The 19,673-nt window shown below is 42.1% G+C and overlaps 1 long non-coding RNA gene across 5 annotated transcripts in view; it reads right to left on the bottom strand.

Annotated features, from left to right (window-relative positions):
* The window catches only part of LOC119231862 (uncharacterized), a 310,536-nt gene that overhangs the window by 20,127 nt on the left and 270,736 nt on the right, over positions 1-19,673 (bottom strand). Inside the window, exon 9 of one of the 5 annotated variants that reach the window (XR_008549419.1) lies at positions 12,624-12,800. The exons of the other annotated variants lie outside the window; for them this stretch is intronic. This is a non-coding gene — a long non-coding RNA (uncharacterized LOC119231862). Of the gene's footprint in view, positions 1-12,623; positions 12,801-19,673 lie in introns of those variants that run through there. 5 annotated transcript variants of the gene reach the window in all.

Below are 19,673 nucleotides of genomic sequence, written 5' to 3' on the forward strand. Positions count from 1 at the left end.
ATTTTATAAAATTTTATAAAAAATTTTATAAAAATTTTATAAAAAAAAATAAGACCCTCATATTTACAAATACTATCTAGTTAGAAGATAAAATGAAAGGTAGAGCCTATTTACACAAAGTGTCTTGCATAAATCTAGCAAGGAGTTTTTAAAACTTTGAGAAAATGCAAAGGGGAAAAAACACTCTCCAAAGACACACAAATCAATTCAAATAAACAGAAAGATGTTCTTGGTTAGATAGACTCAAATTCATAAAGAAGTCCATTCTTCCTAAGTTAAACTACAAATTTATTGTCATCCTAACAACAATATCATAGGTATTTATTTTTTCTAAAATTCATTTCAGAGACAAGCAGGCAAAAGCAATAAGGAACTCTCTGGAAAATAAAAGCAATTATTGGGGTCAGAATGGGGGGGTTGCAATTGTATGGGGAATATAAAAATAAAATTTATTATAAAAAAAATAAAAGCAATTAGGGAGCAGGTTAGCACTACCAGGTATCTGACACATTTCAAAGTTGGATAATTAAATGTGTGGGTATTGGCATATCTATAGACCAATAGAATGGAATAGAAAATTCAGAAATAGACCCAATTTCATAAGAAAATTTAGTGCATGATGAGACAAATCAACAAAGAAGAGATGATCCAAGATAAACTAGATAGCCAGATGGAAACAGATAAAATTTGATCCATTCCTCACATCATACACTAAAATAAAATCTAATTGGAATAGAGGTATATATGTTGAGAAAAAAGAAAATAGAGGAATAAAAGGAGAAACATTGTATAGGTACTAAAAGAAAGTCAATTCTATAACACTGGAATGGGAAAAATGTTTAAAATGTGGTTCAAAATTCAGAGGTCATATGGAAAATTGCTAGAGATGCCTAAGCATTATAAAAAATTTAAAAATTTTATACAGCAAAAACATATCAAAAGATAGTAAAAGACAAATGACAAACTGAAAAAAATATTAACATGTCACAGATTACAGGTTAATATTCTTTAGGTGCATAGAATTAAAAATAGAAAAGAATAAGGTCAATGACCTACAGAAAAATAAGCAAGACTGGTGTGAGATAAGAAAAGCAAATGGTTCTCAATTATATGAAAATTACTCCAGATAACTAGAAATTAGGGAAAACCAAAGGCAAGGACATTGAGATGCATTCCAAAAACCTGACTATTGGCAAGACTTAAATAGGCATAGTCATACTTTGCTGGTGGGAAAAGAGGCGAATTTGGCAATATCGTTAAAAATCATATCTGTGGTAATCTTTTGACCCAATCATACCAACTAGCAAAAATAAAAAAATTATGCACAATTTCTCATGGCAGTTTAATTTTTCTGTAGGTCGTTGACCTTATTCTTTTCTATTTTTAATTCTTTGCACATAAAGAATATTAACCTGTAATCTGTGACATGTTAATATTTTTTTCTGTTTGTCCTTTTCTTTTACTATCTTTTGATATGTTCTTGCTGTAAAAATTTTAAATTTTTTATAATGCTTAGGCATCTCTAGCAATTTTTCCATATGACCTCTGGATTTTGAACCACAGTTTAATTGCTGAGTAATCGGGTGCATAAACGATGATATATTTACACAACTGAGATCTAACATTCCCTTTTGGGTCTCAATTGCATAAATGTATATCCCTAAGATCTACAAACTCTGTTTTAGCCATTTTATTTCTAGGAATTTATCACATAATTTAAAAAACATTAAAAATTTGACTATATGGGCCTCCCCGGTGGCGCAGCGGTTGAGTGCTGGGTTGCAAAGCTGCCTGCAGCCTCTGCAGCGCTGGTTCGATCCCCGGCTGCTCCCCGGCCACCGGAGGAGGGTCCTATATGGCGCGCAGACCTCTCCTGCCGCCCGCTGCTCCCCTCAGCAGTGTACTTCAGTCCTTCTGCCTGCTCTGCTCCCCCTCTGGCTCTGGTGAATTCTCTCACCCTCCCGTGCTTCTGACTGTACCCAGTGCTTGTATAAATAAATAAATAAATCTTTAAAAAAAAATTGACTATATGGATATTTATTCTACTGTTATTATTCATATTGAACGATTAGAAATAACCTAACTGCTTAGCAACAGGGGACTAGTTAGGTATGTTTACTCTTACTCTGGGTGAACACAGAATGACTGAAGGGATCCTTTCTCCAGGAAGTCTCCCCCAGTGCCCCACATTCACATGGCTAGTTGTATGTCTCCATGGGGCTCATCACTTCCTGCCTTGCCTTTCAACAATCTGTATATGGATAGCTTTCTTGGCTACTTTCCTGGATGCAGGGAACTATGTACCATTCATCTCTGTATCCATTCAGCCCTGACTGACTTTTTGCCTCTAAAGACTGACCTGGACCTTATAAAAACTAGGCCGAAAAAGACAATTAGGCTTGATTTTCAGCATTAACAACAATATCTAGTAATGGCTTCCTGGAATACTGTATTGAGAATGATTCTGAGGTTCAGTGCAGGCTTATTTAGAAATAGAGCTAGAATAAACTCCATCTGTCATACACATGAGAGAAGAGAACAGAGGCACATAGACCATTCTTTGCATGAGTTATTACATGTTGGTCACACTGACCTTGAGTTCTAATCATTCTAATAAATACATTGATTCATCTTGTAATCCCTAATCATGTGTAAAAAACAGATACATTCACAAACAAGCACTGTATACAGTAGATTATGTTAAAGACATCTTTAGCATAAAATACATAGCACAGTTTCATTTAGAAGGAAGACATTACCACTGCGGGGGCGGGGGGAGATGGGGAGACCAGATTCAGCTTCATGGAGCTTAAGTCAGGCTATGAAAGATGAACTAAACTGAAATCTGAACAAGAAGAAATAGAAAAAAGTCATTCCAGGCAGGGGAAGCAGTGTGAAGAAATACACAAGACAGGAAAGAATGAGTCATTTTGATGGAGCAGCTACTCAAGATTCCCTTCTTCCTAACTGAACCCTAAATATTTTTGTTTGTTTGTTTTCTGCCCCTTCCTCATGCAACCACATGCCTTAGGGAAGACCAACACCTTTGCCCTGACTGGTCAAGGGTAATGTGATTCATGATGAAGGTCATGAGCCAGTGAGCCAAGAGGGGAGTTTCCTAGGAGGGCTTCCTGAATGGTCTAACCATAGGAAAGACAGTGTCTCTTTTGTTTTCAAGATGTCACCAAGTCTGGATGAGATTGCAACCACTAGCTTCTGGTCTGAGGTTGAATCCAAACTGAGAAAGGCAGAGCAGAAAGGTGGGGTCCTTGACGACCTCACTGAGTTGTGAAGTTGGTTATCCCTAGAGCCCACCCAATCTCTGGAATCTCTGTTATGTTAGAGAATATATTTCTTTTCTACAGAAGTCAGTTTGGGTTTCTGATCAAAGCAGCTGAAATCATTCCGAGTCATTAAAAAATGGCAGACCCAGTTGGTTAGAGCAGAAGGTACTTGAAAGGAACTCGAGGGAGAGATGGCTGGAAAAGTAGGCTGGGGGCAGACCTCAGAAGACCCTGTGTGCCAGGCCAAAGAATTGGTAAATAATGGGGAGCCATTGACAGTTTTGTAAGTAATGGGGAGCAGACTCTCAGAACAGATGGGATAAATATTGGTGCAAGTGTGCGGTGTAGCAAGCAGAGGACCCAATTTGATTCCGACTTTTCTCTCCTGAGTGAAATATGCATCTTCTGAGCCTCATCGTAACCAGACTGGGAACAATATGGGAAGGACGTGGGCGTGAGTGATGATCAAGTTCCCGGGCATTGGTCTCAATGGTCACACTCACACACAAATGCTGCCCTTGGCTGCAGTCTCACCAACATCATGTGTGAAACCAAACAGTTGGTTTCTCCGCTTTCCTTGGCAATGGCAGAGCCCCAGTTGGAGCCCCATGTTTGTGCTAAACTCCAGGCGGCACAGTTCTGATTTATAACTTTTTAAATTATTATAAATGTGATTTCTTCTTTCCATTGTAGAAAAATTGGAAAATACGTATCACAAAAGAAAATTAAAATACTTCCCAACCTTTCTCCCAAAGATGCATCGCAGACATTTTGTTGTCTCCATTCCAGACCTTGTCTCTCTTGGAGAGTATATGTTCAGTAAACAAAAATATCATCATCTATAGTATGTTGTTTCATACTTCTTTCCACATGGCAAAAGATCGTGAGTGACTTATCAATAGATACTTTTCTACAACATTATTTTTCAGAGCTCCATGAATTCATTCTAAGGAAATAGCATGATTCTTTTCAACCAGTGCCCATGGTTGAATATTTATATTATTGCCAGTGTTTGCTTTATATGTTAATGATGCCATGATGACCATCCTTATACATACACACAATTTACATACAAGATCCAGTTATCCTCTTAGAATAGACTCTCAGAAATAAAATGGCTAAACAAAGGTAGAAAAACACCAAAAATAAAGTCAAAAACATCATTTCAAATCCTTTTTTTAATGAAGTCTATAAATATGCATAAGTGCCCTCTCTACATGAGTCCTTCAATCTACATTTTCCCCAAGCTTTTAAAATACCTATTTCATATCTATTTAGACATATGTTTAGATATACAAATATATCTATTTATATAATTCGATAGATATAGGCATATGTACACACAAATATGCAAAAATATGTATCCATTTAGATGGCTTGTCTTTCACAAGAACAATAGATCTGTGTGCTCCTCCGGAGATTGGCAAGTAAGTGCCTGCCACTTTGTCCTACCAACACCCCCATCTTCCTTCAACAATTGAGAGATTTATGCTTTCAAAGCCGGGCAAACTACCTGCCTACTACTATCAGAGGTAGCACCGGGGCGCAAAAAGAATCAAATCCTATGCAGGATCTGAGAGGATAGGAGAAAATCTCTGCCTGCAAGACTGGGAAGCTCTTTCAGAAAGACCAGCAGAGTCCTTAGGAACAAGGCCTTGGTCTAGTTGTGACATCCATCCACCTCAGCTGTACCCTGGGGCCCTAGAGGGAGTGCAGACATGCACAGTGAGAAGCAGAGGAAGCTTCCAGCTTACAAGAGCTCCTCTGACTCACTGTCATGGACTGAAGCTGCCCTAGCGCAGGGCAGAAAAGTGCCGCCTCTGGTCTCCCCCACCAGATCAGCAAGTCACACAGGCGCTCTTCTTGTTGCTTCCTCTGGAGGATGAGATCATCCCAGGGACTCCAAGAGGTTGTTGCTTCCTCTGGAGGATAAGATCATCCCAGTGGTGCCTACCTAGTGGTGCAGGTTTAAGTCTCAGAGCTATCAAGCTATCACCAGCCACTGCAGCACGAGTTCAATCCCCAGCCATGGAACTGCCCCACATAGCAGACCTCTCCTGTCTCGCCTGCTGCTCCCCTCAGTCAATCCGTCTGTTTTGCTCCCCACTCTGGTGAATCTTCTCACCTGCCCCCCACCGGCACCTCTGGTCTGTACCTCAGTTCTTGTATGTATGAGTAAATAAAAAATAAATCTTAAAAAAAAAGAGTGGCGCAACAACAGCAGCGAACACGCTGCATGTTCAGAGGATACTACTGTATTCCATTTTCTCGCTGTCTCCCTAAAGCCTGGTGAGGTAGTACAAGAGGCACCTTTCCCCCCAGTTTGTAGATGAAGGTACTGAGGTTCATGAAGAGGAAATAACTCAGCATCTGCAGTTTAGCTGCAGGACCAGGAGTTGCTCCCAAGACTCAGGTTAAGACAGGCCTGGGGACGTCTCTGAGTTTCTCATAGCCAGTGTTATACGGTTCACAGTCCAGCCAGATGCTCTGTCCTACATTCCCATGGCAAGAACACTTTTTTAATTAATTAATTTTTCTCCTTACATTGTTATAGTCCCATAGTTCTCCCACCACCTTATCATCTGTGAACACTTTTTTTTAAAAAAAAAAAGTAATGAAGTATCATTGTTTTACATCTTTGTTAATTTTTTTTAAAGATTCATTTATTTATTTTATACAAGAACTGGGGTACAGGTCAGGAGCGTGGGAGGGTGAAAGAATTTGCCAGAGCCAGAGCGGGGAGCAGAACGGGCAGACGGACCAAAGACACTGCTGAGGGGAGCAGCAGGCGAGGCAGGAGAGGTCTGCGCGCCATGTGGGGTTCTCCCTGGCCGCCGGCGGGGAATCGAACCGGCACTGCAGAGGCTGGGGACAGCTTCGCAGCACCGCGCTCAACCGCTGTGCCACTGGGGAGGCCCATCTTTGTTAATATTTTGACAGCCTAAGATTTCTCCCCTTAGCTGTGGTCCTCATGGCTCTCCTACCACCAAAGCATACACGGTCCTCTGCCATAGTCTGCTGTGTTCCTCCCTCTCCTCCAGCCTCATCTTTTCCCTCCCTTCTTCTTTCTCTTTTATTTCAGCCCTAGAGCTTTCAGATAGGTTTGCACACTCAGATGCATGGCCGTAGGTGATGTGAATTACATTTTTGCAATTAGCGTCTCTCCAAGTGCTCTTCCATGTGCTTCTCTGGAGTGTAAAGATCCTCATACTCTGTTGGTATGTGGCTCCTGGCCACAGGGCTTCCAAGGGGTGAGGAAGGAGGGAAACATGTGTGTGTGTGTGTGTGTGTGTGTGTGTGTCTGTCTGTGTGTGTGTATGTGTGTGAATGCGTGTGCTCTTGAACTTATGTGTTAGGCCCCTTGAGATACACAAGTTGGGGGGCGAAGAGTAAGGGGCCCATGGGCAGAAAGTCTTCATTTTGACCCTTGCCCCAGTCATGCAAGTGTTAAGGGCACGTGCACTATATGAGATGGGGACCATTTGTCACACAGGAACTGAGCTGCTTAGACTGGCAGGAAGCTTAGGGTTACACAGGCAGCAAGAAGTGAATCCAGGATTTGAAGCAAAGCCTTCACTCTTAGGTTCACACTCACGTATCCCTTTCCTCTTACCCCTTTTCAATTGAAGTAATTAACTGATACGTAATTAACATGGTGGAAATCTCTATTATCAGTAGCTGGGGTTCCCCTCCATTGTGTGACTCTCCAGGGTCCTGGTCAACGTAGAGAAGGACAAATTCCAGTGACTTCATGATGCCTGCTGGTATTGAGGAACAGGCGAAGGATAGTTCCAGCCCTGCCCATAGTTGACACACCATCACAGCATATTAAAGGAGAGAAGGGCCTCTGCATTGCATCATGGTCCCCTCTCAGTCTACTCCATGCCTCCATCACCAAGCAGTTCCCCTCCTCATTTCCCCCCCTAACAATCAGCAGGAATGCTCTTAGGAGTCATCAAGCAAGTTGTGAAAAAGACCTTTGCTTCATTGGAGATCTTCATCTTTGGAAACCTCACACCATAATCTCCACTGGGTATTCAGTGACAAAGGCCACGTGTTCATGAGAACCAGCACAGCTCCTGTAGACCTGGGTGACTACACCTTCTTGATGTCACTTGATTCAAGATATATTCTCCCCACTATCTAACTTCAATGAACTGGGCAAATATCATTTTTAAAACTAAACAAAAATCAAATAAAGGGAAAAGGTTATCCCAGAAGGCCCACCCACAGATGAAGTAGGCAAAAAGGATGCTTAGCAAAATATGGGACAAAAGATAATTAAAATTATTGCCAAAGGCAAGTGACTTCAAACACCTTGTCGTTTGTTGCAATTCCATTGTGAATCACTCTTTACAACCTTTCAGGTTTCTTCATCTTCCCAGCTAAGAATGACTCAGCACAACCTCCAACTTTCTGCTTGTTGCCATGGTGCACACAACACACATTATGTCCAGAGACTTGGCTGCACTGCTGACTTTCTCGGTGCTGTCATCCAGCCTTTTGAGCGTACCACCTACAAAAGGGGACAGCAAGGTGTGGTATGGTGTGGCTGAAATTTGGGGTTTCAGTGCTAGAAGAACAATAGGCAAAAAGCATTCTAAGAGATCAGATCAGGGTGCCAGAGTGAAGCCACTGTGGCAGTTTTCTGGAGGGAAAATGGGCAATGCCAAGAGTTGAGCAAAACACAAACCAGAGTCAACACCGACACAGTGATGGGGCGGGATAGGGGCTCTGGAGAATTTGCATGGTCGACCAAGTCATCCCAGTGGGTTGTGATTCCCTGACGTGAAGCCTGGTTTGCAGAGCCAAACACACGCCTCCCCAATTGTTCTGTCTTAAAGGCACCATCTGCCAAAGGTTGAACCAATCATCTTCAGGCCAAGTCATGACATCGGAGTCACTTTGCACAATGGCTAAGATTGTGAAATCAAATCACAGAGCACACACACATTCATTACGCTCAACCACATTCGTTCACTCATTTCAAAATACTTATTGAGCATTTTCCAAATTCAAGTCTTGTGCTAGGCTCAGGAGGATTTGGAGGTGAACCAGGCATAGTCCCTTGCTCTCAGGAGGGTAACATTTTAGTGGGACTTGAAATTGTTTTAATAGAGTGTGTTGGTCACACTCTATTGGGGCCAGTAGACTTGAGTGACACATGGAAGACCTCATGGAAGAAGTGAGTGACATCCAGGCCAGGCCAGGCCAAGAATTCCAAATATGCAGAGGTGATCAGGAGAAGGTAGAGCGGCAAGAATGTCAGGAGCAGCGTAGAATTGGAGCATACAGAGCAAAGGCAGCAAGGGGGAAAGATGGGAGGGTGGCAGAGCTATAGCCAGAGAGAGAGGTTGGCAAGAGTCCTGCAGGACCCTGGAGACCATGCTGTGAACCTCGTGGTAAGGACCACGTGAGCTACTGAAATGTTTTAAGCAGCAAGATATCCAGACTGGCATTTTAGAAAGCTCGCTGTGGCGACTGGATTGAAGGGAGCCAGCCTGGAAGCAGGGAAGCCGCACCTCTGAAAACCAATGTCAAAACAAACCCGTTTTCTCTTAGTATTCTCATCTGACTATTTTTTACAAACATTACGAAGTGTCAGATCTGACACTGGGCACCAGAGGGAGAAAGAATAGGACCTTGGCCTTGCTAAGACAGTGGTGGCTGGGCCTCGGCGCTCTGTGCTTGTGTGATGGCTATGTTCGGGGTGTGTGCCACTAGAACTTCAGCACTCAGTGTTCTTTCTGCAAGGCACCACCAAACCTCCTGCCTCACTTTGGTTTCAGTGAGAAGAGAGCACGCCTATCCCCCTTAATCCAATTAAAGGCGCTCTCCCTGGCTGTGAATGCCAGTCTGGCCATGCAGAAAGCCCGGGCCGTGGAGGATGCCCCATTCCTCGAGCTCGGCCTGCCGGGCCCTCGCTCCTCCTCTGAGCCGTTTCCATGGGCTGCTGGCCATACTCTGAAAAATGCACAGGTTGCCAAACTGTCAGCAAAAGCTTTAATGAATGGTTCTAATTACATTCAAGTAGCAGAGCCCACTGCCATTTTAATCAAATCTGGGCCTGGCAAGCTCTTTGGCAGGAATACAAGAGAAAGCCTCATGAAAATCCTGCCAAAACACTAATCACCTTTTATCCGAAATTTGCCTGATGGAGGCCTGGATGTAAAACGCTTGGGGGTGGGGGAGAGAAAAAAACCAACAACAACGTTTGGATATTTTAAGGAGCTTATTTTGGGGCTTGCCATAAATCATTCCATGTGGGGAGGGGAGAAAATTCCCTATGTGGAGTTGCTGGGTGACTTCCCTCCAGAAACACAATCCTCTTGGAGGGGAGAAGACTAGTCTCCACAGGGTATGAGACTCCCACTCTCAGCAGGGCCCAAGTTCATCTTACACGCTGACAGAGACGCGGCCATGTGGCCTTGTGCGAGACCTTGGCAGAATCTAACTTTGGAGGCAGAAGAGCTCATGCCCTGCTCTGTGTCCTTGAGTCCTCTCCAGCCTCTATCCTGTCCCTAGTGGAGTTTTTCCAACCTGCTCCAGGGGGTAATTAATAACTTAAAAAAAATAGTTTTCATATTAACTACTGAGATTCCCAAAAGCTGTAAAGAAAGGGCTTTCTCTAGTGAATTATTCAAGGTGAGGGGACAGGCACTAGGGCAACTAAAATTCAGACAACTTGCAAGTATATTCTAGCCAGGGCTGAACAGAAAAGGTCTGATGACAAACTAGGCTCCTCTCCCCTGGGGCAGAACAAGAGGAGCGGATTCAAATTGCAGCAAAAGGGAATTCGTTTACAAATGAAAAAGAACTTCCTGACAATGAGGATAGACAGTGAATAGGGAATAGAGATAAGGGGTAAAATTCCCTTCAGTCTTTGACTCTACCTTTGAAATACTCTGCAAGGGCCTTGCACATCCAACCCCATCTCTGAAAGCTAGACACCTTGAGTTTAGGAAAAAATGAAGGTCCCGAGCATTTATGGCTTATACCTCCAGCACCTCAGTTAGTTGTTACTGCAAGCTTGTTTGGAATTTTTCAACCTTAGATTCTATTTTTCAGATATTTTGTTTCTTCTCCCCCTCCCCCCAGTAATGAGGCCTCCAAAAACCCTCGGGTCCAAGGGAGTCTGTTTTTAATCTAGTCCCTGCCATTGACTAGTTATGTGGTGTGAGCCTCAGCCTTTCCATTTTTGTCACTTATAAAACATGGATTAAAATATTTGCTCTGCCTATTCTACAGAACACTTGCAAGGATTAAACAAGAGTGAATATAGAAATGTACTGCAAGCATAAAAGCACTTTGCAGATAATTTGCTCATTTCTTTCTATTTATATAAATATAGCACTGGCAAAGTCTAAGGATCTTAAGTTGAGTCTTGAATGTCCCCTATTTACAGACTGCATGAACTTGCATTTTTGTTTGTTCATCTGTGGACCCGGTATTGTGCTACTGAGATAGTTGTGCAAGACAATGCATGTGAAAGCATTACGAACAATAGAATAATAGAGAAATATGATTACATACAAACATGCTTGTTGTGGGACCTAACTTCTACTGGTTGGATCCGGGAGATACGCCAGGAATTGCAAGGTCGTTCAAAGTTTAGAGTTTAATTTGGGGAGGACAAACTTCTCCGGACATGGGGTTCTGACAGCATGAGTGTCTATCCTCACAATAGTTCTTCTGACCCCATTCAGGTAGTGAAGTATACAGCACAGGTGACCGCACTGCTAGAAGACCAAGATGGTCTTGGTGACTGGGTCTCCAGGATCAGCAATTCCAGAAAATTAAGCAAGTTCCAGATCATAAAAAGTAATTCTTCCAAGACTCAGGTAAGGAGATTTGGTAGGTAAACTGTCAGTGGGTTGATTTTTTTTGATCCTTACTTGTGAAATATCTAAACATCAGAAAATACACCTCCCTTGTTTCTTTGAAAAACCTGGACTTAAAAAAATATCCATAAGATAGAAATAGATTAGATTCAAATAACTAAAAATGAATTCAGAAATGCAATGGGGACGTTTAAGAGCAGTGTCCAAGAGAGAGAGCGTGTTCTCCAACAAGGACCCATAGGGAAGGCCAAGAAGCCAAATGGGACTCACAACAGTTAGGAAGGCTAAGGCCCAAAACTGGATGAAATAAAGAAGAAGGAGGAAGCAGGGAAGAAGAGAAAGGGAGAGAAGCAAGATTTCAACAAGGTCAGAGGGAAAAAAAGATGCAATCCAACAAGAAAAGTGTTCCTTGTGGATGTGGGATGTTAATAAAGGATATAACAAGGGAAAAAAAAATAACTCTGGTCAAATAAGCTTTAGAATTGTGGAACTTCTCAGGGACTTTAATATGCTAATGTGCACTGACCATCTCTAAGAAAATACAGTGAACGTATTTCCCAGGCTTACTTGACCACAGGATTTTTTTTTTTTTCATAAGGCATTGCAGAAATAGCACCCCGCAGAACAGTTTGACTTAGAGAACACTGGCTGAGAAGATCCAAAAGAGAATCTGAATCCAGACAGAAGGAGCCTCGGAAATTATGCCATTCCATTCATTCATTTATTAGTGCCACAAATATTTACAAGTCTTCGACTTACTAGTTTTTGACTTTACGATGGTGTGAAAAGCGATAAGCATTCAGTTGAAACCGTACTTTGAATTTGGAATTAGGGCATTCTGTTTTTCACTTTCAGTACAGTATTCAGTAAGTTACATGAGAAATTCTAGGCTTTATCATAAAATAGGCTTTGTGTTAGCAGATGTAAGTGTTCTGAGATCATTTAAGGTCAGTAAGACCGAGCTCTGCTGTTCAGTAGATTAGGTGTATTAAATGCATTTTTGGCTTATGATGGGTTTATTAGGATGGAACCCCATTGTAAGTCAAGGAAAAGCTGTACAAAGGTCATATTAGATGATGGTAAATGTCTGTGAAGAAAATACAAGGGGACTTGATGGTGTCACTGGCCGACTGTGGACAGGTTGCAGCTCTCAGCTGGACGGTCAGCCACCGTCCTCAGGAATATGGTGCTGAGTATCTCCACCTGCATCTGGGTGGTCAGGAAGGCCGCTCTGAGGGGTGTCAGTTGGCAATGTACTCAAGACAGCACAGTACACCTTCTCTGTCGTCTGGTCCCCCCCAGCAAAGGACAGGGACTCACTGGCAGTTGACATTTCAAGCCTGATGTTACAAAGAATAAAGAATCTCTTGGGTAACTTCAAAGGATCAGCAATTTACTGAAAGGATATACATGGAAATAAAGTAACTAAGATCACTATTCTGGGCCCAGTCCCCAAAAAATGGAGGGAAAAAACTCTCCCCAGCCAGACTCCCAGGCAAAAGAGGGATTGCCTTTCAGAGATGAGAGAGAGCTGCTCAGAAATGGTAAGTTGCTTGGAACACAGGCAGGTCTGGCACCATCAACATTGGAAACACAGGACCCTGAGCCTTGGCCTCTCCATTCAGCTGACTTCTGTCTCTTTCCCTGCTTCTTTCCATGTGTGTTTCTGTCTTGGCTGCAAATACAAATGGATTACTATGTTAAACTCTTTCACTCAATCCCCCAAGAGAAAAAAATTGGATTTGTCCAATTTGTCATCATCATCACCTTTTTTTTTCTGTCAATAATATTTTATTATCTTTTGATGATTATGATGTAAACCAGAGTTTTTCAATGGCAACAGTATTAATCTTTTAGAAAATCTCTGTCCTGTGGCTTATAGGATGTTTAGTGTCATCCATGGCCTTTACTCAGTAGATGCCACCAATACTCTCCAAATGTGGCAATCAAAAACATCACCTCTTTTTTTGCCACTGACCAGTTTGGAGTTTGACTGACACAATCAGTAATGACCAGAGTTGCCAGGTTGCTTGGCCATCAATGCCTGAGGAACTATTCAGAACCATGGTGGAGACAAGTGGGGGGTCAGGCTGGCTGCTTCCTCCTGAAGAGGTAGGTTGTGGAAGGGGCTGGAACTCAGCACCGGGATTCATATCAGTAACTACAAATTCCTCTTACCTCAACAACATCTTAGTGTTATTCTTTTTAAAAAGTAAGAAAAAAAAAAAAAGAAAGAATGCAAATCTATGCAAAATAACTACCACAAAACTTAATCACACCTCCTATCATTTGAATGATTTGAGCAGCGAGACAAGAGGATACAGAAGGGATTTCTCACTCTGGTGTCTGATCCCAGAGGTCTCTTAGACACCACCTACATGTCCTGCACCCTCAGATATGTGGAAGGATAATTTGAAAGTGTGAATAGTAAATGCAGGGGTGACTGATCTAGATGACCTCTAGGTTGTGACCCCTGCAATAAGGCATGACTCAATGATATTCCCACACCATTGCCTGTGGGATGGGGCTGAAACAAACAGGGGGGATGAGTTAGAGGTCAAAAAACAGTAAGAGAGTCCAGTTCCTCTTCCTTCACCAGAGCCTGAGATGAACTTTTGTGGGTGTTCCATGGGGTCACAGAAGCTCCCCTCCACCTTGTACCTTCACCAAAACCCATGTGGTGACTGTGGACTAGGAAAGAAGTTTTCTGGGGTGCTGACTCCATGAAGGAGGGGTAGGCTGAAGGACTCAGTCATAGAGACCCCAAGTTTGAAGGTTCTTTATTGTTTCTCTCTTTTAATCCTATGGTAGACCCTACTGGTCAGGAGATCTTTATTAGCCCATTTCACCAATGAGGAAGTAGAAGATTATGGAGATGATCTCCATGATGCAAAGACACCTGATCTCTCTGGAATGCATCACTCCCACCCAGTCTGCTCATAGGGCAATGAAATTCCCATCCCTGCCTCCTACCTGCCAGCTCCCTTTCTCTCCCCTCATCAACACCACTTCCTGTGAGAAGACTGTCTGGATCTAATAACCATGATGGTACTGCAGAGAACTAGAAAAAAACATACCCTAGAACACTCACAAGATCTGGCCCGGGACGGAGGGCACCAAGCATGTTTTCGGGAGAAAGAGAGAGAGGGAGCCCGGGTTCCGTCACTCAGAAGCACAGAGCCCTGAGGAAAACCACAACCTTTGTGCCCCCACCTAAGAAATATGTTGATTCTGTGGCCAGATTACAGAGCCAAGGAAAGGGGCAGCAGTAAGGCAGCTCATGAAAGTGCTTCGCAAACAATAAAGCTTTCTCTGAAGGTCACTGTAGCCAGCAGGAAGGTTACTTGGCCAGAGTAGAACACCTCTCCAAGAGGCTGAATTCCCTCACCCGCCACTCACTGCCCCCAGTGACCCCCACCCTCCCACTTCCCATGCCAGCTGCAGCAAGCGGAAGGTAAGAACTTTTGTCTGAGCCTCTTTCTATTCCCATCAGCTCGATGGATCTTCCCTGAATGACTGTTTGTTCAGTGTTGACAATCTACATGTATTTTCATATAAACCATTTCATTTATTCCTCACAAAAAGCCAGTATTTGTCATAACCTTTTGACTAACGCTGGACCAGGCACTGCTATTGTCACCTGTATTACCTTATCGCAGTTAATCAGCGCAACTCATCAAGGCAGGAATACTTTTGTTAACTTTTATTTCAAGCAGGGAAATTGGAGCACAGAGAGGTCAGGGAACTTGCCTAATGTCACACAGTAAATAAGAGACAGAGTAGGAGTATGCTCCTGGGGTTTCTGGCTCCAGAGACCATGCTCTTTACAACACGCTGACCTGGATCAGCACACTGATTTCACTGCATTCTCCCCACAGCATGTCACACAACCACCTCATAAGCCCTATGAGGTAGGTTCTTCCATTGTACTCAAAAGGGCAGAAAAAAGTGATTTTTCTAAATCCTCATAGTAACAGAGTAGGATTCATACCGGGTCTTCTAAACCTGGTTCCCTTCCCATCACACGTTCCTCCCTGATAATAAGGGCAAAAACAAGCTCTTTCCAAGGTACTCTGGTGATAATTGAGATAACAAAGGGCAAGTGGTTTGATTTTCTTTGGAAGAAAGGTTCTTGAGAAACTTAACATTTGATTATTGTTCCTGCGTTTTCAGTGAGGAGCAGCAGTGTGGGGGTGATGCCAAATATCAATCAGCCGCCGAGCAAATCAGTCATCTTCTGGGTAAGTGCACGCATCAAATTAGCATGTGAGGAGTGAGGCGGAGAATGAGATTTCTAATAAGTCTCTCTCCCAAATATACACAGCCTTCAGAAATTCACTTTAGGTGTTTCTAACATCCAGCATTCATAGGCTTTTCACAAGAAAGTTAGTAATCCTAAAGCTCTCTGAGCAATCAGCATCTCTGCTTAGAAATTGGAACAATAATAATTCTGAAGAAAGCAGAAAATTCTACTTCCTTATTTTCCAATTTCTCATTCCCCACAGTGGTCATATGTGGGATGTTCTTGATTTCTTAAGAAAATTCTACTTTTGCCCAGTGGGATTTTTGCAAGAGTGGAAATTTACAAAAGGTGATCACTTAGTCAACGCAATAAGCCATCGTCCACAGTAGCTACAAGAAAAACCAAGATACGGTCTCTCACCTTGAGGAGCTTGAAATGACCTAGAAACACGGAAGAACAAGTAGCAATGTGGCCTTTTTTTTTTTCCCCCTTATTGATTCAGTTTTTAGTCTCCCATTGAAATTAGGGTAAAATATTGACATTATTTTTATGTGTTCAATATAGTCCATTAATTTTTTTAAACCTTATTGAGATAGAATTAAAATGCAACATCATGTAAGTTTAAAGCACACTTAAAGTATATATTACAAAATGCTTGACACGTCCTTCACCTCACATAATGCAATTTGTGTATATGCATGGTAAGAACATCTAAGACCTAGCATATAGACTAGCAACTTTCAAATACATGACGCAGTATTGTTAAGCATGGTTACCACGCTGTACAAAGATCCCCGGATCTTAGAACTGAAATTTGTGTCTCTGACCCACATCCTCCCATTTCTCCCTTCCCTGCAGCCCCTGGCAACCACATTCCTACCCTGTTTCCATGAGTTTGCCTTTCTTTTGGATTCTCTCTCTATATACATATATATAATATATATAATTATATATATATATAAAATTACAGGACTAATAACGTTAAAGCAAAAGTGACCTCTATCAGCATGATGCTAAGTGAAGTAAATCAGACAAAGATATATATATCTCTCAGTATTTTTCTTTGTCTGACTTACTTCACTTAGCATCATGCTGATAGAGGTCACTTGCTTTAACGTTACTAGTCCTGTAATTTCAGGCAAGACCATCTCTCTGACCAGTAGGCCTCCGTTACCTTATCTATAAAATGGAAACAATAGTAATAACCAACTGGATCATAGTAAGCAATTGCCAGACACCAGATACTGTTAGGAAACTGAAGACATAGCGTCTAACAGATCAGACGAGGCCAGTGACCTCAGGGAGCTTACATTATAGACACTGAATAAATTGTTTGTTGTTATAACATATTGTTACATAGTGATTTCTTTGCTAGTGATTGAAATTTGGTATTTTAATAACATTTTCCTTAGAAAAGAATATGTTGCTTCAACAGAAATCATTTCCTTGTTCATTTTTAGATAATGAAAAATTTTTTAGTTTTGTTAAAAGCCACCGTGTGTGAGTTACCCTATAGACAACAACCACAACAACAAATGTAGTTTGCTGTGTAGACCAAACCTGGCAATTTTCCAAGAGGTCAAAGATCCCTTGGGAGGTGTTAGGGCTTAGAATAATCTGATGAAAACGCCTCATTACTGAAAGCACAGGGAATGCCTTAAGTGAGAAAGGGTCCTGGGAGCACCCTAGGTCCCCTTAAGTGAGAAAGGGCCCTCCCAGATTGGTGCACCATGGCTGTGGTCTCTGAAGAGACTCTGGAGAGCCCTGAAGGTCGTGCTCAGGCAGGGCCAGGTCTGGAGGTGTCCTCAGACAGGGGTGGCTGAAGACTCCTGCCAGGAACATGAGGTGCACATGTGCTCACATCAGCTTTCTCCAAATGCCTCCTCTGAGAGGAACCCCACAAAGAGGTGGCACCAATCACTAGCCCTACACAGACCTCCCTTCCTCCTAGCTTCTCTTTGGAGCCCATGAGGTTTCTCTGCTTCTGAGGCATCTGACCAATCTCTTCTGGAGGTTCCTACATGGCTCCAGGTTCTTCTACTAGTTTGCACATCTCATCAGCCCAAATTTTACTGCCGGATGCAAAGCTTTGAAATTGAGGGTCCCCTGGATGAAGTGTGACGCCCAATTTACCTCCGGATTTATTTATTAATAAAGATACACCTAACTAATCTTTTTGATAAAAGGGTAAGCATTCTTACAATTTATAATTTTTTTAAATGGGGTAAACATTCTTAGAACTTCAGAACAATAACATATTAGAGATGAAAAGACTTTGAATCAATTAATCCAACCTCCTTTGTTCAGAGCTGAGGGAGGTTTGGAGAAGGACAGAGACTTTTCTGAGGTTCTATTGCTAATATCTGGGAACTTTGGGAACAGGAACCAGGTCTTCTGACTCCCAATCTAGTGCTCCTTGCACCCCTTGATCAATTTACAACCTGGAGCAGGAAATTTGACTATCCTTCTAATCTCCTCCCAACTTGTGCAGCTACAAAAATAGATACAATCTGGAAGCCCAGCCATGCCAAATATTGTGGCAGACTTCCCAGCCTCACTCTCCTCCTCCCCCAGCTGATGGGAAGTTGAAGCTCCACAACACTCTTGCTAGAAATATGAAAATTATTTCTCTTTTATTCTTCTTATATCTAACTCCCACCACCCAACCAGGTTCACAACCCACTCAGGATCCTCTAGCCAGAGAGGAGGGACCAGCTAGGTCATCAGATAAACAGAGTTCTCTATTTTAGATTGTATGAATTTAAAAATATATGAAGCAATCGTGAATATATTTTAAAAGATCCAGACCAATGGTGAAGAAAAACATGAAGAATTCAAGAGAAACCTGGGTGATCTTTCTACACAGAGAAAAGGTTAAGAGAGAGAGAAACAAAAAGAGACTGGACTTATTAAAAGATCAGTTTCCAACGGTGGCTGGACCTGGTGACAGAAGCATCATAGAAACAAAAGACAAGAAACATTGAAGCATAGATAGAAGTTGGATTCAAGAAACTGTTTTCTTCATGCTGATACTTGGCAGCACCCTGGAAAGAGTATATGGTGACATACGTACAAGGATGCTCATTGCAGCATTATTTGTAATAGGAAAAAAGTGGAAATGATTTAAATCTCTTTCCATAGGAGACTGGTTAGAATAAATTGTGATATTTCCATATTATGGAATATCATGCAGCTGTTTAAAAACAGAAGGTTAAGCTGTATATTCTCATGTAGAATGGTCTGCAACATACATGAAGATAACAGATGGTAAAAAGCAAGTCGGGGCCTCCCTGGTGGTGCAAGGGGTTAAAACACAACCTATGAAGCAATCCGCAACCACTGCAGCTTGAGTTCAATCCTCAGCCAGGGAACTACCCACATGGCGCAGCAGACCTCTCCTGACTTGCCCGCTGCTCCCCTCAGCAGTGTATTTCAGTCAGTCTGCCTGTTCTGTTCCCCGCTCTGTCTCTGGTGAATCCTCTCACCCCCACACCTCTGGCCTGTACCCCAGTTCTTGTATGCATAAATAAATAAATCTTTAAAAATAAAGCAAGTTTGCTGTGCTGAATAATATGATCTCATTTGATCTTATAGGAATGGATAAATTGGAATAGCTAATATAGAAACTTTCTAGAATATTCAAGGAAATTAATTGCCAAGAAATGCTAATAGGGAGGAGAGTGAGAGGCTTTTATTTATCGCCATCTATCCTCGTGTGAATGTTTTGCCATGAGAATATTCTACTTCTAATATATATATTTTAAAAACCACAAAAAATCACCCAGAGTTGATTTTTGTCTTATATATTTGGATTTATTAATAAATCTTTTACAACATAAATGATAATAATGAATATAAGAAAAATATCCAAGCGGTCTTCACCTAATCTCTTTTCTTCCTACCTGAGGACTTCCACTCTGGGATAAAAGTGATCCTCTCCATCCTTGCCATTGTCTTCTGTGACTCTGCTGTCCCCAGTGCATGTAAAATTCTTTGACCACATGCTTTCTGGGTGCCCTGGATTTACAAATCCTAAATTCATTCTACATCAACCACCTGCTTTTGGTTACTTATTGAGCCTCAAATTGTTGGACCTGTGGAGCTAGATCTCAGAGCTTCCTTTCTTTGGTTCTAGCCCATGGATCTATGATCCCATTGAGTTGGCACAGAGGCCCAACAAGTCCAACCAAACCACCTTTTGCTCTCTTTTCTGAGAAAAGTCCTGACTGGGAAAATTTCCTTAATGGAAACCAGTGACGTGCTCCGAATCTCTGCAATCTTTTTGTGCTCAAAGAAGAGGAGACT

The sequence above is a fragment of the Talpa occidentalis genome, unplaced genomic scaffold (assembly GCF_014898055.3).
Source record: "Talpa occidentalis isolate TD23 unplaced genomic scaffold, MPIMG_talOcc4v2.1 talOcc4.7, whole genome shotgun sequence".
In the NCBI taxonomy this organism is placed as follows: domain Eukaryota; kingdom Metazoa; phylum Chordata; class Mammalia; order Eulipotyphla; family Talpidae; genus Talpa; species Talpa occidentalis.